General features: G+C 40.1%; 1 protein-coding gene across 1 annotated transcript in view; it reads right to left on the bottom strand.

Moving 5' to 3' along the window:
• The window catches only part of MTHFD1L (methylenetetrahydrofolate dehydrogenase (NADP+ dependent) 1 like), a 158,100-nt gene that overhangs the window by 32,392 nt on the left and 106,787 nt on the right, over window positions 1–18,921 (bottom strand). The gene's annotated exons all lie outside the window — the stretch shown is intronic.

Genomic DNA, 18,921 nt, shown 5'->3' on the forward strand with positions numbered 1-18,921 from the left:
AACACTGACTGAGCTTCTCCAACCACTGACATACCCAACAAAATGTTGGCTTTTTCCTTCTAAGTTAACTTTCTTCAGAAGGCTCTCTCCCCAACAAAAGAGAAGGTCCATCACTTTACAGCTCTCCAAAGCCTCCCATTACTGAAATGAAACTGAACAAGAATGAACGCTAAATGGATAGGCACGAAGACAGAAAACATGAGGCAGGGATTTTAGAAGGAAGGGCAAGTCTTTGCTATAAAGCAAAGCTTTCCAAATGTTTCCAGCTCTGAAATGGATTGGCAGCATGAGGTGATAGGTGCTTTGGCAGAGAGAAAACTGACAAAATAAAATGAAATATGGGTAGGTTATTAAAACAGCAAGCTTTGCTGGCACCTGCGCTTTGCTGAAATTCTAATCAAGTTTCCAAACAGAATTCCTATTTGGAATTAAAAAGGAACGTTTCACCTTTTGTCAGAAGCTTTAAGGCTCATTTAATTAGTCCTGAAAACAAACGGGTGCAATATTTTCTTTAACTGATGTTATGCAAACACACACGTTTCAGTTTACCTGTGTTTCTACAGACTTCATACTTCTCTATCTTTGCTGTTAAGGCAGCTGGAGTCAGTGAGCAGATGCCTCTCATTTTGATACTCAAACAGCAATTCAACTATATCCGTAAGTCTCCACGCAGGCTCTGCTCTCCATTGAGTCGCCAGTACAGGACCAAGCCCAAGCCCTCTAAGCGTGTTACTTGCAGCTTTTTGATTCAAAAGTAAATGCTAGGAAAATATACCAAAAGAAGTGAATTTACTTTACCTCTTGCAAATACTCTGTAGCTAGAGTGGGAAACGTGCCACTCCAAACACTTCCAAAACAGATGAAAAATAACAAATCCCTTCTTTTTGCTCAAGGGGTAAGAACAATATTCAGAGACATTACATCCATTGCTGAAGCATCAGTTACCTCTACCTTGTGCTCATCCATAAAGAACAATCTCCAAAAGATGAAGTGAAGATCTAATAAGGAGTTAGTTTTCACTGAATAAGTGGCAAGGAGTCGGAGGTGATATTCCAACCAAAACAGTGAGCATCATTATGCCCTAATGCACCATCTTTGCTGTAGCGGTTTCATAAGTTATTGCAAAAACAGGCTTTGCAGCTGCTTGGCTGTATCTTGGGATTAGTACTCAAAAACGAAAGCAAAACAAATACCTCAGACACTATTAAAAATCTCTTCCTGAAAATAAAGAGATTTTGCTTTCAATTTTTGTTAAAAGCTTGGCAGATCCCCTCAAGGATTTGCAGAAAAGTAGCTAAACTTCAAATTACAAACAATTTAAGGTGATTTTTTGTTTTGGTTATGGAGTTACTTGATTCTAGTTATCACAATCTTTTATTATTTTATTAAAAATAATAATTGTACCTCACTCATGCCTCCTCTGTGACATTTCAGAAAGTTATAGATGAAAAGTACTGTGTAAGACATGGCATGCTACTGCAAATATATTAGATAACATACTATCAAATGGGAAGAATGGCACTGCAAACTGGTTTTGAATAGTACATTTGGGAGTTGCTAAGGTTGACCATAGAGCAGTAAACATCCACTGCCTGCCACCTTGTTTGTCTACCCACTGACAAGCAGATTTTATATCAATTAATGAACAATACCTTTTCACACACTTTATCTAAGGGTATATGAAGGAACTTGTGATACGAGTTAAATAAACTTGTTATCTTATGCAAGTTAAATAAATTCAAAATAGGCAAACCTCCCCTGTCCAGTCTCCTTACTGTGAAGTTATTTACAACATACCTTATTTATATTTCATGAATGCCTCAAGGCATAAATAGGCACACTAAGAAATCAACAAGCAATTTTACAATTAGGTAATTGAGTCTGCAGACTGCAGTAAATATCCACAGTTTCTAGTCATCAGCTAAAGGCAGTATTCAGAGAAGAATCTCAACCCAAAGGGAATACATGAAGAAGACTGAAAAATGGCTAAGTGTGCTATTTGAATGAATACAAAAAAATATTTCAGGAGAAAGTAAGGTATCACTTGGAAAACCATGATTGATTTGGGGAGAGGTAAAGCAAAATTATTAAATAGAAGAATCAAAATATTTAAAGTCTTGCAGCTGGAAGAGGGAAAAAAAGGCATTGAGAAGAAAATGGCTTTGAAGACAGAGCAGAAAATAATATTCCATATATGAAATGATACACAAAATGGGTAAGTAAGTAAAAGCCCCTTCACAGCAAGAGAAATAACCAGAAGCTGTGAATCTCAGTGACTCGCAGATGCCAACAGGATGGAGAGGCAAAAGACTATTTGCTGCCAGCAGCCAAAACAGCACATCCCAAACCAACACATGGTGCCAGCTCATGAAAGAGGTGATGAGATTTGTCACTGCACGGAGGCCCCACCACACCACCTGCGATGACAGCCCAAGTGACTGAAGATGACTTTTGTTTCTCTTCCTGATTTTGCATTAAGATTTGCTACAGTGTTGCAACACTATTCCCTAAATATATCAAAACTACTTCTTCTCTGAAAGACAGCCAGGAGAACAGTACAGGGAGAAGAAACAAGGGAGAATGAGAGGGACTGGCGAGCCAAGGGGAAAACCTGTCCTGTGCAAACAGGGACAGCATCAAAGCCACTTTTAAAAAAGTAGCCAGCATAAGCAGAGGAAGGACGAGCTGAACTAACAGAAAAAAAAGGCAAAAGATTTCATCAGCAAAATGCAAAGAACAGAGGCACATGACTTCAAAAGACAACTATTAAAAGATGGAAATAATGAAGCAGCAGTAATGATATTACACAGTCGTTATAAACAGATACTGAGATCATGCATCATCTCTAAAGCGGTACAATCAACATCCATCCCAGCAGCCTTAACTTCAGGAACAATTCTGCCATGGTGCCTCGGAATTAGGTAGCATTTCCATTTTGAAGACCTCAAAATCCGAACAGCCAAAGCAGAAACGGAAACAATAGAACAGACCATTGCAGTTGGAAGGGAGCGACAACAATCATCTAGTCCAACTGCCTGACCAGGTCAGGGCTGACCAAGTTAAAGCATAATATTAAGGACATTGCCCAAATGCCTCTTAAATACTTATAGGCTTGGGGCCTGTATCGATCACCTCTCTAGGAAGCCCGTTCCAGTGTTTACCCACCTCTCGGTAAAGAAATGCTTCCAAATGTCCAGTCTAAACCTCCCCTGGTGCAGCTTTGAACCATTCCCATGCATCCTGTCCCTGGATCCCAGGCAGAAGAGCTCAGCACCTCCCTCTCCACTTCCCCTCCTCAGGAAGCTGTAGAGAGCAATGAGGTTGCCCCTCAGCCTCCTCTTCTCCAAATTAGACAAGCCCAAAGCCCTTAGCTACTCCTCATAGGACATTCCTTCCAGCCCTTTCACCAGCTTTGTTGCCCTCCTCTGGACGCATTCAAGGACCTTCACATCCTTCTCCCGTTGTGGGGCCCGCAACTGCACACAGCACTGGAGTTGGGGTCACACCAGCACCCCCAGATCCCTTTCTGCGGCGCTGCTCTCCAGCCACTCCTCTCCCAATTTATACTTGTGCCTGGCGTTACTCAGTCCTAGGTACAGAATCTGGCATTTAGCAATATAAAAAATACTAAGAGGTTGAAGTTTTCTCAGAAATACATGTTTAAAACAGCAGTATGAAACTACTTATTAATTTATCATATGCATCTTAAAAAACATTCTCTGTGTAATTAGGAATCAATACGCCATTGCATCCAAAGCCAGATAATTTAAAATGTAATTAATCTTTTATTCCATGTAAATTATAGAGAGCTGTTAAATACTCTTCAGAAGTAGTAGTAAGGTAGAAATATTTACACCTGATTTTCTTTTTTAGCCTTTTTAGGAAATTATTTTTTTCCGTTATTTCTACAGATTTTAAGAACAATTTCAGCAGCTGGTTTCGTCTATAAATATAGTGCTACTACAGTTGGGCTCAAATACATCATGAGATAAATGAAACAGAAAAGTACAGGGCAAAGACGCATTTATGTTAAAGAAGTACATTCCTCTCCATTTTATCTTTAAACACCAAAGAAGTCAATCAGATCTTGACTTGTTTTCCACAAAACTACAACAACCCTTTGACTTTTGTTGTTTTTCTGTTGGATTATAACATCTCCTGCAATTGTGTTCATCATTTGTAAGAAAACTAGCCTGCTATATGTCCCTGCTTTTAATCCTTCCTCAGTAGATTTATCTTCTGAAATTCTCATGGCAAGAAGTTGCATCAGACTTACTTAATACATGGAACAAAGCTAATACGAAGTACCCGGCAAGGCTTCCCCACGTCTTGCATTAGTGCTGAACACATCAACTCATCTATTGAGAAAAGCAGACCTAATCTCACCACCAAGTGAGAACAGACCTAGACTGTCTTTGTCTGAATGCCTGGTGGTTTCTCCTCGCTTTACAAATGAGCATTCCACTTTCAGTTTGATATGATCTTGTAGGTAATTTTACCTCATACAAAATGACATGCTAATGCAACACAACCAGCAGGTCACTCACAGCATTGGCCCAGCCCATACAAGAGAGATCTTTGCACTTCTGTTAAAATGGTTTTAGGTGAAGGTTTGAATGAAGACATTCATCCTACAATTACAGCGAATGTACTTTATGCACTCATCCACTTTTTCTCCAAGTTCACCCTTAATTTGTCAACTTTTTCTCTGAATTTACCCATAATAAATTCCTTGAGGGTCCACATGAAATTCCCTCCTTGATATTTTTCACAAAGGTACAGAATAAAATTTATGGAAGGAAAAGTACATTTTATATTATATATATATAAAAATTAAATTAACAAGTGGAAGATCATTCTCTGTGGCAAGGGCTAAATTAGGTTTTCCAGGGATTTGGCAGTAGTCAAATACTGCAGACTGCCATGGTTTCTAAAGATTACGCCTGAAGTTAATAGAGAGTCAGCAACCCCACCCCATAAACAGTAACACAAGATGGGAAGGAGAGCTAGGGTTGAAGATCAGGAAGAGTCCTGTGCTTTCTGGGGTCAGATGTAGGATGTCAGAGCTGCTTACTGCTTAAGCAAGTAGCATTAAGAACACACCTTTCATTCAGTACATTCCCTGGCTTGCTCCCCACTTGGGAGAAGCCAGAAGCCCTCTAACCGACATCCCTCCCTGCCCTTTGTCCTTTTTGGCAAGCCTGGAAGAACAGAACACGGTGACCCTCATGCAAAAGGATGTAACACTTCACAGTCAGGAAGTAAAAAATGGGTTTGAGTGACACAGTGATGGGGCCAGCAAGTCTCGCCTTTATAACTGCAGGGGCACAAGAAAGGAGGTAACTACACACACGCCTTGGGGGTATGCATACTCCTGCACTTCTGCACAGGCGCTGCAGGCACACGGAAACACCTACATACTTTAAATGAACTCAGGACAATTCATTGGCATGCTCATTTTGAAATTTCGACCACACAGAAAACCCCTGCGTTTGGATGCATATGCCTTTCAGTCCCGGAGTGATTCCCATAAGAGCATATATGTGGTTATTGTTTTTTTTAATATACAACTTCCTCTTGGCTGGATCCCCAAAGCTGTAAGTTCCACACTTTATTTTTAATATATGCCATAATCTGGTTTTCCATTTTGTTTCCATAAAATGTTAAGTTTTATGGTGCCAACAACATAGCTAAATTCTCTCCCTTTAAATAAAAAAAAAAAGCCCTTAAATTGTAATTTATTCTCCTCCTGAGCTGAAACCAAAAACTGTTTCTACTTGATGGACCAGAAAGCACACTCTTGATTTCTATAATACAATGATGGATTTTTTTTCCCCTCCATCAGTTCTGCTTCCCAAACTGGACACATTCCATCCTTTATGTCAAATGTATCAAAATAAAAACTGCCTCCAGCTGCCAAAACAGCTCCAAGGAGAAAAAGGGGGTGGGGAAGGAGGGAAAAAAAAAAAAAAAGAGGGGAAAAAAAGGAGGAAAGAGGTTGGGCTTTTTACTCTTATCATGAAGGGCTCATGGTCATCTATGCAATTACATCAATCTGTTGCAATAAAGTGTAATAAAATTGAACTCAACTAAGACAAACAACGCATGGTTTGATGCAATGGGTAAATAAATGCATGTGTTTCCAATGCAGTTCATAATCCAAACAAAATGGGGATAAACAATACAATGACGATTCTTAATACTCTCAACAGTCAGCAGAAATCTCTCTTGTTCAGTTATAGTGAAATTTTCCATGAACACCTGAAGATCAAACTAAAAGCATCCTTCTATCAATGGATTCGTTCTCACAATTCACACTTCTCTGTACTTATGAGGAAATTCTTCTTACATCAAACGGTGACTGCTCCATTCATTGCACTCCACCTCCAGTAATGACACAATGAATTGAGCCAAACAAGTACAAACCAATGGGTGGAAAACTGCTCTTTTAACATAAATACACAGAAATTCTTAAGACAGTTTCAACAGGAAAGAGGTACCACTCAAAATGCTGGTCAGTGGCAAAGCTGAGCAAGAACTGAACAGTATAGCATATACATTTCCTCTGCATACTGATATAGTGCATACAAGAACCTGAGTACTCCATGGTAGGGCTGGATTTGTGTGGGCAGTTACGAAATAGTAAAGAGATAGGAGAGCAGAAGCGCTACGAAAGTGCTTGCTGTCAAACAGGCACACGCATCTTGCACAGCAGTAACACGCTTGGAAACCAGACGCTGGACCTGGGCCAAAAGCACGGCGAGAAAAATCCGCGGGACAGCCTTCCGAACATGCACCAGCTGAACGAAGCCTGGAGCTACTTGCAAGGGAACTTCTCTGTGACCAGGGAAACAGGACATTCATAAACTTGTAATATGAACGGTACCGCATGCAGGACGCCCAACTCCACCAGCGTTTTTTTTTCCCAGGATAATAACTGCAGACGCCTGTATTTTGGCTTATTTCATGGATCAGAGATGTGAAAGTCACAGCCTTTGTTGTACAGCTTTCTTGACAAACTCCCAGATTAACACTTCATTTCTGAGCACTGGCAGTTTTTGACAGTAGCGCAAATGCAGTAACTTTTGAGCAGCAAGAGGCAAGTGTTGCACATGGAACTGGGGAAAAACAACTCAGTCATATCACCTATGTGATGCTACTGCTTTTTTTTAGCACACTTGGGAGCGCATTTGCCACATTGTGATACGTATCATATAGTATTGCCTAAAAGAAAAAAGAATAAGATTTTCTTACACCATGTTATCGGCATTTCTTAAAAATTCTCCTCTATTAACACCACTGAGATTCAACACTGTACTTCTGTGAAGCACCCTTCAGGTTACAGCTTGAGTACAATGGCCTCAGTGATGTCCGCAAGGACACTCCTCCAGCAGCATCCTCGCTCCTGACAGCAGACTGAAAATAAGGAGCCAAGCGTGAACTTTAAGTGGTGTTGAATTCCATGCGGTTTGGTGGAAAAGATAAACGAAGAATAAAATGAGGTCAGGAGATTTATTTTCACTTATCTAAGGCTTAAAAAAACACTAGAAACAGTACAACAGGTTTCTATAGGTGACAAACTGTCACCGTTCTTCTGGCCTCAGTCTTACTGACTGGTTTTATTAAGTGAGCCAGTAACAAAACCAGATTGTCTCAGCATTAGAGTTTACTGATGATTTACTAAAAGGCAAACACATTATCCACATTCCTCTGCTGCTTTCATTCACAGTACGCTTATTTGATTGCAACACTGAAACCAGAAGGCTATCATCTCAAACACACACCCAGTATTCAGTATTGCACCACTGCTAGGTGGCTTACTGCCTAAAAAAGGTTTGCTACCTTTGTAAGAATTGTTGTGAGACACGTTCCCTTCACACACATCAGTGCAGCTTTCTCATCAACACATACTCAATGCTCCTTTTTGTTATAAAACCAGAATTTAAGGAGAATCAGAAAAAGGTCTTTCTGATGATTGCAAGGGATATAAATGATATTCCTGTGATTATCACAAGCCTGCATAGATTTAAGAATTGATGTGTTGGCTGCTAAATGATGATTAAAGCAGAGTATCTTCATGCTATTTTGTATATTGGTAGAACCAGTTAATTTGGACCCAACCATCTTTTTAAAATTGCTGATACAAACACATGGGCTCAAATTGAAAAAAGTAAAAGCCTGTAAAAGTGAGATAAAGAATAGCCTCTCATGAATTTAGGGCAGCAGTGCAGAAAAGGAAACCATGACCTGATTAACTAATTCTCACTAATTTTCAAGAAAGCATATACTCTGAGGTTAAGTTTAGACTCAAAGTCTTCAGAGCATTGCTAAGCTTTAAGTAGGACAGCACGTGTAGCTCTTTAACATTTTAAAAATATTTTCTCTCCAATTCTAACATTCCTATATATGATTGAACGGCTCATTCTGCAGTTCTTCATGTCACTAGCTTTTCTTATTAAGCTCAAAACCCAGCTCCTTATGTTGCCTAAAGAAACATAGTTATTAAAGAAAGATGCTCTGGTCAGGCACTCCAGCCTAAAATATCATGCAATTACAGGGTTTTAACTTCAGAAAATTCCGAGTCCCTGGAGAGAAACTGTTTAGCCTACAATTAGCTCCAAACTTCGACACGTTATTAAAAAAACATTATTAAAAATGTGAATCTGGTTAAAGAGGATGTTCCACTTATATTAGGCATTTTTGTATGACTTCAAGCAAAAAGGCGAACGTCCAGCTGCCAAGCGCTAACCTGCAAAGTACCAAGCGCTGGTAGAGCTAGCATGGCGTTATCACCCACTGCATAGTTATGGAGGTAAAGAGTTTAAAGTGTTTCAAACGGGCCAAACTTTGCTATAAAAGCAAACACCCGTACACCTCGTGCCGCATCGCATGCAGATTTCTTGTGGCCGCCCCAGCCTGCGCCAGTGCCCGGCACGCTGTGTGCCAGCCCTGGGAACACCCAAATGAAAGGACGGGTCTCACGCACAGCCCTGCAGATGGCAAACCCAGGATTTCGGCACGGCATCAGGTCCTGATGTTTAGAGAGTCACCACAGCCAAGCCCGCCTTCACGCAGCCCCCCCATGCTTCAGTTTGGGAATACCTAACTAACACACACCTTCCAAACATGGGAAAAACAGGCAGAGGGTGGCTTGGGCTCCACGTCAGCCTAAGCCTTTCCATGCTGAGGTGGTTGCAGCTGCTGTTAAGTTCTGGGAGCTAAATAATGTTGACATGATTTTCCTCTGTGACAAAAGTACACCACGATGCAGCTGCTGCATCACAGTTAGCACTCAAGAATTTTTACTGGTGTTGGTAAGATACCTCATACTGATACATTTTTATATGTAATTGCAGTAACAAAATGGTGAGGAGAAATAAAGTTATTTCTTGCCTTACCTGTCCAACTGTTAGCTCAGACCTGATCATATTTCTTCTCCACAGGCCTATGGAAAGCTTTGGTTTTAGGAGTCCAGCTCCACGCCAAGAAATAATGTTTTTGGCTTTTACATTGTAAAAGAGAAGGAAGCATTAAACAGAATTTTCCCACAGCTGTGTGGAACAGGCATCGAACTGGAGAGGCTTAATCTTGGTGTAAAAGTAAATATACTCTTATCCCCCAAAATATGAGAAGAAAATGGTAGAGGGAAAAGATGGGTGGAGCTGGCAGACATACCCACCATGGAGAAATAGTTGTGAGAGAGGGAAGTCACCATTCTGGACCAGGTGTCCATAGCTGGGTTTTAGTCCCAGACACAGGAAACAACGTCAACTACTGAAACATTATTTCTGCTGAGAAACAGAATTTCCTCAAGTACACGAGGGTACACGCCTTATTCTTTCCTTCTATTAAGAAAAAAACAGAACAAAATCATCTTTTGACAAGTGATGTTCACCAGTGTGCAGGAAAAGCAGTTGGGAAGACAGATAACACTCATAGGTCAGCATCAAGTGTTATTTCCGAGTACCAAAAATGCTGCATCTGTAGCAGCCTGTGGGTCACTGTTGTACCATGCTGAGAATACTTCTTTTAATGGACTTTTCTGCCTGGGAGATGTCTCTTGACCTATAGGCTACCAAGGTGGTTTTATGCAGTCCTCTCCTCAGTTACTGTCAAAAGGTAACACTCCAGTCACGACGTTTCACAGTTTCAGAAGTGAAGAAAGTTTGGTCTTTTCAAAATAAACCCATTACCACAACAGCGAAATACAGTATATACCAGCATTTGCAACCTCTTTTTTTTTTTTCTTAAATAAGGACACATGAGGAATATCTCAGGAAATACTTCAGGATTTTTGAGTGGGTGGGTGGGTGGTGTAGGGGAAGAGTAGCAGCATAAGCTTCTTTTAGTGTTGTCCACAGAAAGTAGGTCAGTCTACTGTGATGGAAATACCCCCATCCGATTCCTCACATTCTTAGACATAAACATTTCATGATTTTGCAGGCCAGGAAATCATGAATTTTATTGGTGGTCCTGCCCCCAATTTGTCAGGGGACCTTACTGTTTGCATCCCTGGATTCCTTATTTTAAAAACTGTGTCAAAATTTTTCTTGTCTTGCAAACTACTAATACAAAGTGATAGTATGCAAATGTTGAGTATTATAATTTCTATAAAGCCTGTGTCACAATGTAATAAATTAGAGGAGCTCAGTTTCTAATTTCTTGATAAATGCTATTTTATGTACAGGATGTATTTCAATATAAAACAATTTGGAAAATGCCCTTCCTTCCCTATATAAGCTATTTTGAAACTAATAATAGACACATATTTTACTATGTAAAAGTATAACCTATTTTTAACCTCACGTTTTCAAGCAAAGTTTATGAAGAAAATACTTTAAAACAGGAAATCAGAGTCCATTTCCTGTTTTAACAAGGATAATCCCTTGACCAATAGGCACAAATATTCATTTCTCTTTAATGTTAATTAGTGCACCACTCATCCTATATTTCACAATTTAATGAAAGCAAGCAAGTTGCTGGGGACTTTATTAAAGTTCAAAACATCTTTTACCTTATTTATCCGGAACTCAATAAAACTGTTCAGTCACAGACTCGCAGCCTCCAGCTAGGTTCCTGCTATTAGCCTTAAATCACTTTTAGAGTTGCAATAACAGTAAGTTGCCAAACTCAAATATACAGCTATCTACATCTGCTAGATAGTTTGTCTCACTGCACAGTCGGGAAGAATTTCAGTTATTTGACCAGAACCGTAAAGATTTTTTGCTGCTTACCAACGAATCGATACTTTTAAAATCTGCACATTAGCATTTGAAATAAGTATCTGGAAGAATGTTGAAGGGCCAATGTTTTTTTTTTCTTTAAGTGAGCGTAAGATAGCCTCTCAAAAAAATTGCACGCAGACAGGAGTTTTGCAAGGTAACTATTGCTTGGAAATGGCTGAATCTCTAAATTTCCAATCTGAACCATGAGGCACCTTTTCAGAAACTGTGATTTCTTCAACAGAAGAAGCTGATCAGGCTGAACAAACAAAAATAGGGAGCATGAAACATCGTTTCATTTCGTCCCCCTATGGAGGAACAGCGGAAAGCTGGAAGTGACAGAGCACGGCTGCTGCTACCAAGCTGAACCAGGGCAGGCAGCAGCAATACCCACCCCTCCCCAAAGCCATCAGACTCGGTGACCCCCTGGGTCTGGCAGCACTGGCCTCCTCACGCAGCAAGTCATCCGAGGTATCATGAATGGGAGAAGTAGGTACCTGGTTGCCCTCTCTAACGCTCAGGTCTGTCCATCTTCTGTATGGATAACGTAATCAAAATACGAAACCTTAACACTGCTGTTTCAAGACCTTCCATAAACTGATTTTTGAGCTCTTCGCATTTGATCAAAGTGCACACATACGGGGCTGATTAACTGAATGAGCTCTTAATCAAACCCGTTTACTTGCTCTGAACTGGCACAAGTACCCAACAGGCATGCGAAGCTCGTACGTGCCTACGGTTCCACTGCAAAGTCCCTATTTTGTGTCCGAAGTCACACGTAAAATCTAAGGGCAGTGGAACAAAATTGCTGCTGGCTTCTGTCCAAGTTGCACTTCCCACTTTTAACTGGTATGTCTTTCTTTATAGCAAGCCCCATGCAAACAGGCTAATGTGTATCATTCAAAGAGACCTTATGTCCATATGGAACGTCAGTCTCTAGATTTTTTCCTTTCTGAACTGATGCAGTTATATTGATTCTCGCCTGGTATCGCGGACTGTAAATCAGAGACAAGGGAACGAAACAGAAAGAAAGCATAACCGTGCTCATAGTTAGGTCTTACTGGGACAGACAGCAAGGCCCTTAATGACTCCCAGATTCTCTGAAGGCCTGGAGAAACTGTTCTTTCACAGAGGTGCCCCCTTTGGCTACATGCACCCTACAGGTGATTCTCATTTTATTTGCCTGCACTAATGGCATGGGCAACCTTAAGACAGCTGCACTGAGTTCATTACACACAACTTCACAGTTCTGATGAGGGCAAGACGTTAAAAACCGCGCTGAAGAAATGTTTCAAAGGATAATGAGTTATCTTTGTTCCAGCATTGCTTAAACTTGTCCACGCTAGCGAGGCACTACCCTTGATCAATGAATCCGTACTGCCTGAGCTGATCTGTCAAGTCAGGTAATCTTAACTGAAAACACGTGCTAAAGCACTTGGGATCTAGGCATACCAGTTTAAGAAATTCCTCTGCAGCAGCTCTGACCTACCATACCTTCCACAGAGACAGCATGGCTGACCATGTCCTCTGCCCCTGGACGTGCAAAGCAAAAGAGGCAAAGTAAAATTCCCACTACAAGGGATGGGAGGCTATCAAAATGCGTTTTCAGGCTACCAAAATGACAAAAGTGAAACACGAAAGTCACTTTTTGCAGTTGTAAATAAGCGCCTGTTTTAAGGGTCCTGTTCAGAGAAACTACTTTAAGTTAGCAGTGGCACACACTCATTTTTGAAGTCTAAGGGCTTGAACATAATGTTACATTTCTATGGATGTATTTAATAAAAATATCTTTGGAAAAGAAAACCAATAAAACCTGATTGATACAAGTAGTACACTAGGTTAATTTTTGTCACTAAAAAGTTCATTGTCAAGGGTTTAGAGCCAAGCGTAAACATTTGCATTAAAAAAATTCTTCTCTGACAAGGCTTAAAATATGGTAAGATGGGAAAATATATAATATGGACACTGAATACAAAGAACTAATTTTACAATAGTCATACTGAAATTGATTGTAATGGAGGTTGTATTGAGAAAAATCTCATCTAATCTAAACATTAAATAGCTTACCAAACCACAGGGTCTATTTTCTTCTGTGATAGGTTGTATAATGGTTTCATTCTGTCCCAAAACAACAAGTCCTCCTCCAACTATTCAGTTTGCTGAAATAACACACATGCCTACACAACTTCTTTTTTCAAAACAAAGCAAAATCATTTCTTTAGTTTTGCTAACTACAAGTGCTGTCCCTTGAGGAATGTAAGGCTAGGCTGAAGGAAGCTGTAATAAACTGCAAATTAATTCTGCTGATACAGCCAGCAACGGGGCCTGGTTTTTCATTCAGAAAAGGCAATACATTGTATGATATTATAATGTAGGCTAAATAATGCTTACTAGCAAACAAACAGAGCAGTCAAGAGACACAGCATGAACTACACAGAATCTAAGTGCTTTGCCTCCATTATCTGTCAAGATATTTCTCAATGCCTGAGGAGAAACAGAGGCTGTTTAGGTTTTTTTCCTTTTTTTTGAGGATGTAAGAGGGTAATTTACCATATGTCTGTGTCACAGCTATGGCAGGGAGATGCAATGACCTGAAGCAAAGTATATTTACTCTATATTTCCAACAAGCACTGGCTTATCCACATCAGTTTAAAACAGTTGAAGTACACAGCAAATGCTCAGAGCATATGGAAATTTCTGAACTATCATTTAAATACATTCTTTTCTATGTACTTTCAAAACTTACAGAGACAATAATATTTTTTTCAAGTCAGCTAAGCTCTACTCTTCTTCTCTCCAATTTAAAAAAAAAATCCTTAGTCATCAGCAAGGCATGTTCTGCTCTCCTGTAACTACATTCATCAATTACTCCCCATGACTTCTTCCTGGCCAGATCTTAGATCATGTCATTGTTTCAACTAATGCTTCTGGAACATGTTCAAATCTCTTTTACACTCGTGGCTTTTGCTTCAGTGCCCTCTTCCAGTTCTCCATGTACATCTTGGATGTGTCTTCAAATCATTTCACAGGTATCTCCTCCTCCCGCTGGTATAACTCTCAATTTAACTTCTTTTCCTTTCCAGCCAGCCCCATCTTTCCAACCCTACCCTCAATCTTCCACTCCCATCTTCTCACCACAAAAGGTCATAATCATCCTTGAATCTTAGTTGCCTCATAGTCCACACACCTGGGACATTTCCAAAGGCTACCACTTTTCATGATAATCCACTTTTTCCTCATCCCTTCAGCTAAATCATTTACTTGGGCCTATTTTTGTCTCATCTACAGAGACCCTCTCTGGCTAACCCAATACCGCCACAACCACATCATGGAATCCACCAAGGAAGAGAAGTGGATTTGCTGTTATTACACTAATCATCCCCCAGCCTCTAGCTTTTAAACGCAATGAACTAAAGGTGACTGTCCTCACCTTCACTTCCAGCCATTGATCTTACTTATGTGCTCATCCCCTGCCTCGACAACCCTATCCTGAGTAATTCATCAGCCTTCCACCAAGTGTAACGTTACTCAGCATTTCCGCATGTGCACACCTGGTCGCTGTGCAGGAACGATGTGCCCTGTGTAATTCAAAAAAAACTTTCTCTGCCCTTCCTGAGAGGGATCACACGTACTGTAATAAATGCAAAGGCACATCATCTAACAGAGGAGTGCGTGGGCTTTTCTTTTCCTGTTAGCATTTTTCAATTCAGAACTACACAATTGCTAACCTATATTTCCCATGGGAGTTTAACTTCATAGCTTTCCTTTTCTGTTACTTTTTTCCACACTTACTGCAGTTATCCCCAAACCAACCTATGGAGTCTATGAGCATCTGGTATCTTCTCTAGCTATCTGTTTGGGGACCTCTGAGCACTGCTACAAGACAGCAACTATACAACACCAAAGGCATGTGCCAAATGCCGCATCACCAGGGATGTATTTTGGACTGAGAGAGGTCCTTACCATAGCACTACTCCTTTGTAAACCATATAAAATCGTATTGTAAGCTAAATGCTTTACAAGGCAGATATAAATCTCGTCATCATTCCTGTTTTTGAATAATCACCCTATGTTACACAGATCGTCAGGACGAGTTGGGCAACTCACCAATAATTATTCAGCTATCCCATAAGAGAGCCTGAGACAAGCGACAAAATGACAGTTTGGAGACAACCTGGGCCTCATACACCACCGGGAAACTGCAAAATCACAGGTGGGCCTGGACTCCAGCTTATGTTCAAAGGACACCCTCAAAACTTGTTATGCTCTTAACCACTATGAAGGAAGAAGTTAATTCAACAGGGAACAATATCTTCCTTCTAAAAGTATTCATAAAAATATTTACTTTCAGGGTCTTTTCTCCCTTACAATACTTGGGTAATATTTTAGCAGGACAGTCCTGGCTCTCACCTACAAATGAATTAGGGCTTTATTGCTCCCATAAACTTGTTTCAAACCACACTGGGTCGCCCCAAGAGTTCCTTCCCAGAGAATATATATTCAGAACTAGTTCCAGAGACTTGAACTGCTTTCTCTAGGGGGAGAAAAAGAATATTGCTGTAATAGACCAACCTTTCTTCAGATATGTCGATATCTGAAGGATGTCAGTTCATTGTGAGAATTTGGGAGCTGGCGTGGCTCCAAAGGCTCCATATATTTTCCAAGAGACCTTGCCTGTGATTTTAACCCATTAGAACAAAAGTGCATGGCTGGAAAAAGGTAGTACACATTTAAAAATCTCACTGTGATTTAAACACAGCTATATTACTTGCACCAGTGATTTGGTAGCCTCATTTCACAAAGGCAAAAGACAACAGATTTTAATTCTACGACCAGCCTGCATTCTTTGCACATCACTTGAAAGAACAATGGAAACGTGGCTGAATGTGAGAAAGGACCAAATTGCAATGGCTTTTTGGGTGGGGGTGGAGAGAAACATACACACTACAAAAATCTAATAATTCTCCACCCAAGCATTGCTAGTGAATGACCTCACTGGTTTCCTACATATACTCCAGCGGCTTTCCTGCCATCGCTCTGTTGAGCCAAGCAATGATGTCAACAGTCCACCTGTGTGAGTGATGTAGCCCTCTGGGTCATGGTTGCAGAGAACTTGGATAAAAGCTGTGCCAGTGTTAATTAAATGCACCTCTTGTTTCACTGCTGATTTCCTCCGATAAGGCCCAGCTCATTTTTCCTGGAAAGACTTCCACGCTGTAAGGGAACCAGAGCCAACCATAACACAAAACAAATATTGCTTAGAGAATATGAAGACAACACGTTAAATATTTAGTTTTAAAAAAATAATGATTGCCTATCAGGGCTGGTGTAAATATGAATTTCGTTAATTTTCATGTGCTAACGACGAGGTTAAACTACAACTGTTAGTTACTACAGATAGTTTATTACCTTTCAGCAGTACTTATCTCTTTCATTTGTAATGCTCTTCCCGGTTAAATTGGAGCAAAATTCTAACAACCTGCTTTACCACTGATAAGTTCTGCCAGGTTAGAGTAAGACGAGCTCGTTCAGTAAAAAATATGCTTCGAGAATCGAGTTTGACATTTAATTAGCATCAGAATTACCACTACAACTTGAATGAACGTGTTGTCTAATAGCATTTATTCTGCCATCAGAAAGGTCTTAACTCTAAGAAGGCTCTAAGCAGCTTAAGTATTAAGGATCCTCTTCCATTAATACAATTAGCCAGCAAGTAATGAAAGGAAAAAAATATATACTGCTCCTTCTTTTTTTCCTATATAAAGAAATCTAATCCACTGTCATGACTGGATGCTTTCACCATATGCTGTCACCAGGATCTCTGTAATCCCTCTACTCACAGCATCTGACCTCCAGCCACTTTAAGCCTTCAGGATGTGCCCTTTTATACTTGCTTTGTTCTTGTAGACATCTTCAGATAGCTTTATTAGTAAAACAATTGTCAAAGGAAGACTCCCAGTTTTGGAACCTGATATCCAATATATTCCTTCTTGCGCAACTTAAAAAGCACTTCTAGCCCTAAGACTCAATTGCTGACAGCAGTGCACACTAAAAATCTGAAGGTGGCAAAGTAGAAAAGTGATCTCAAAAGTAGTGGTACAACTCTATTATGAGAATTTTTTTCCTGATGATCACAAGTCTCAATTCTGAAAGGCAGTAAGGTGGACCTCTTGCCATAAATTTAATTCTAGAGAAAGAATTGTATGGTAAGGATGTTAGGAATACATTCATATTCATTCACTCATTTTGATTTGTAGCAATTGTGATAGTTCCAAGGAGTGTTCTGTCCCACATTCCTGAGCATTAGCAGTATTTTCCAAACAACCAATGATTTAGATCTTTAGCTCTTGGAGATCTTATGTTTATACAGTACCTTGGCCCACAAACTCTCTTGGAATACATAACAGTAAGAGTATACTGCCCACCCAGTTCCTGATATGGGAAAAGTTCCATGGCTATACTACCTCTCACCAAAGTCAGGGTAACTCACTTGGACGTAATTTTACAATCTCGCCCAGTAAGAAATCTCATATATAAAATGTCCTTCATAAGAATCATATTTCTTGTTTCTAGGCAGAAACCGAAAAAGAGAGGTAATCCTTGAATTTGTTTGGTCTATACTGCTCCTATGGTCAGTTCCTATGGATTTATGAGGCTGAACTGCAGCTAGTTTGTGTTGAAGCATGCAGAGTGTGACTCATTCAGAAAGCTCAACCCAAGAACATTTCACTCTAACATCCTACAGAATAGGTCCCTCATGGATTTGAAGTAGTTGCTGCCCATTCTTCACATTCAGTCCTTCTCACAACTTTATGACACACAACTTCCAGCTAGAACTTGTGACAAATTTTATTCTGTCACCAGTAACTGGAATCTGGTCTTACACAATTTAAATACACAGCTGTGTTCCACTTCTGGTGGATGCACATCATGTGGCCATGCAGAAGGAAAAGATATCCCCAAGTCCAGTGAGTTGAAGTGACACAGTTTCCTGAACTCCAGGAACTCTCCTGGTCAGAAAGTACTTCCTTCCTTGTTTCAAACACTTGATTGTTTCAGAGGGAATTCAAAACAATAGATTAGAAACTTTCAACCTTTCCTAAGCGTACTGCTACACAAGGAAATCAGGCTATGCTCTGGGAAGATGAGATAACATTGGGAGAGTACTCCTTCCGGAAATGCAATGGCTTTTGCATCCCTTCTCTAGCACCATTCCATGAATCAGCTACCTATAAGTAATAATTCATGCTATGAGATGTCAGACGCAGTTCAACTACTGTTTGGAATAAGATGTGCATGGTTGGCAAAAGGCATGAGCTAGCTGGCTTATCAGCTACTTTAATAAGGCATGTTGGGGAAGAAAGTACCAGGAACTTTCTAATCTAAGTCTGTACTTCTAAGGACAGGTAGCAAGAAAGGATGACAATTGCCTCTTTTTAGCACCTCATTGTCTAAATCTCTAAAAAGGAGAAGGAATGCACTACTACTTCTGCAGTTAGAAATCTAACCCTTCCCACCATAACTTAGTTTTACAGAACCAGCAGAGATCATAGAATCATAGAATCATGTTCACAAGGACTGGGAATAGATCAGGCTCATCAGCTGAAAAGCAATAATTTTAATCATACACTTTTTCCTAGCACAATTCCTTTAATCTAAATATATTACAGAATGCTTTGTAATGACAGAAGAACGATTT

The sequence above is a fragment of the Numenius arquata genome, chromosome 2 (assembly GCF_964106895.1).
Source record: "Numenius arquata chromosome 2, bNumArq3.hap1.1, whole genome shotgun sequence".
NCBI lineage: Eukaryota > Metazoa > Chordata > Aves > Charadriiformes > Scolopacidae > Numenius > Numenius arquata.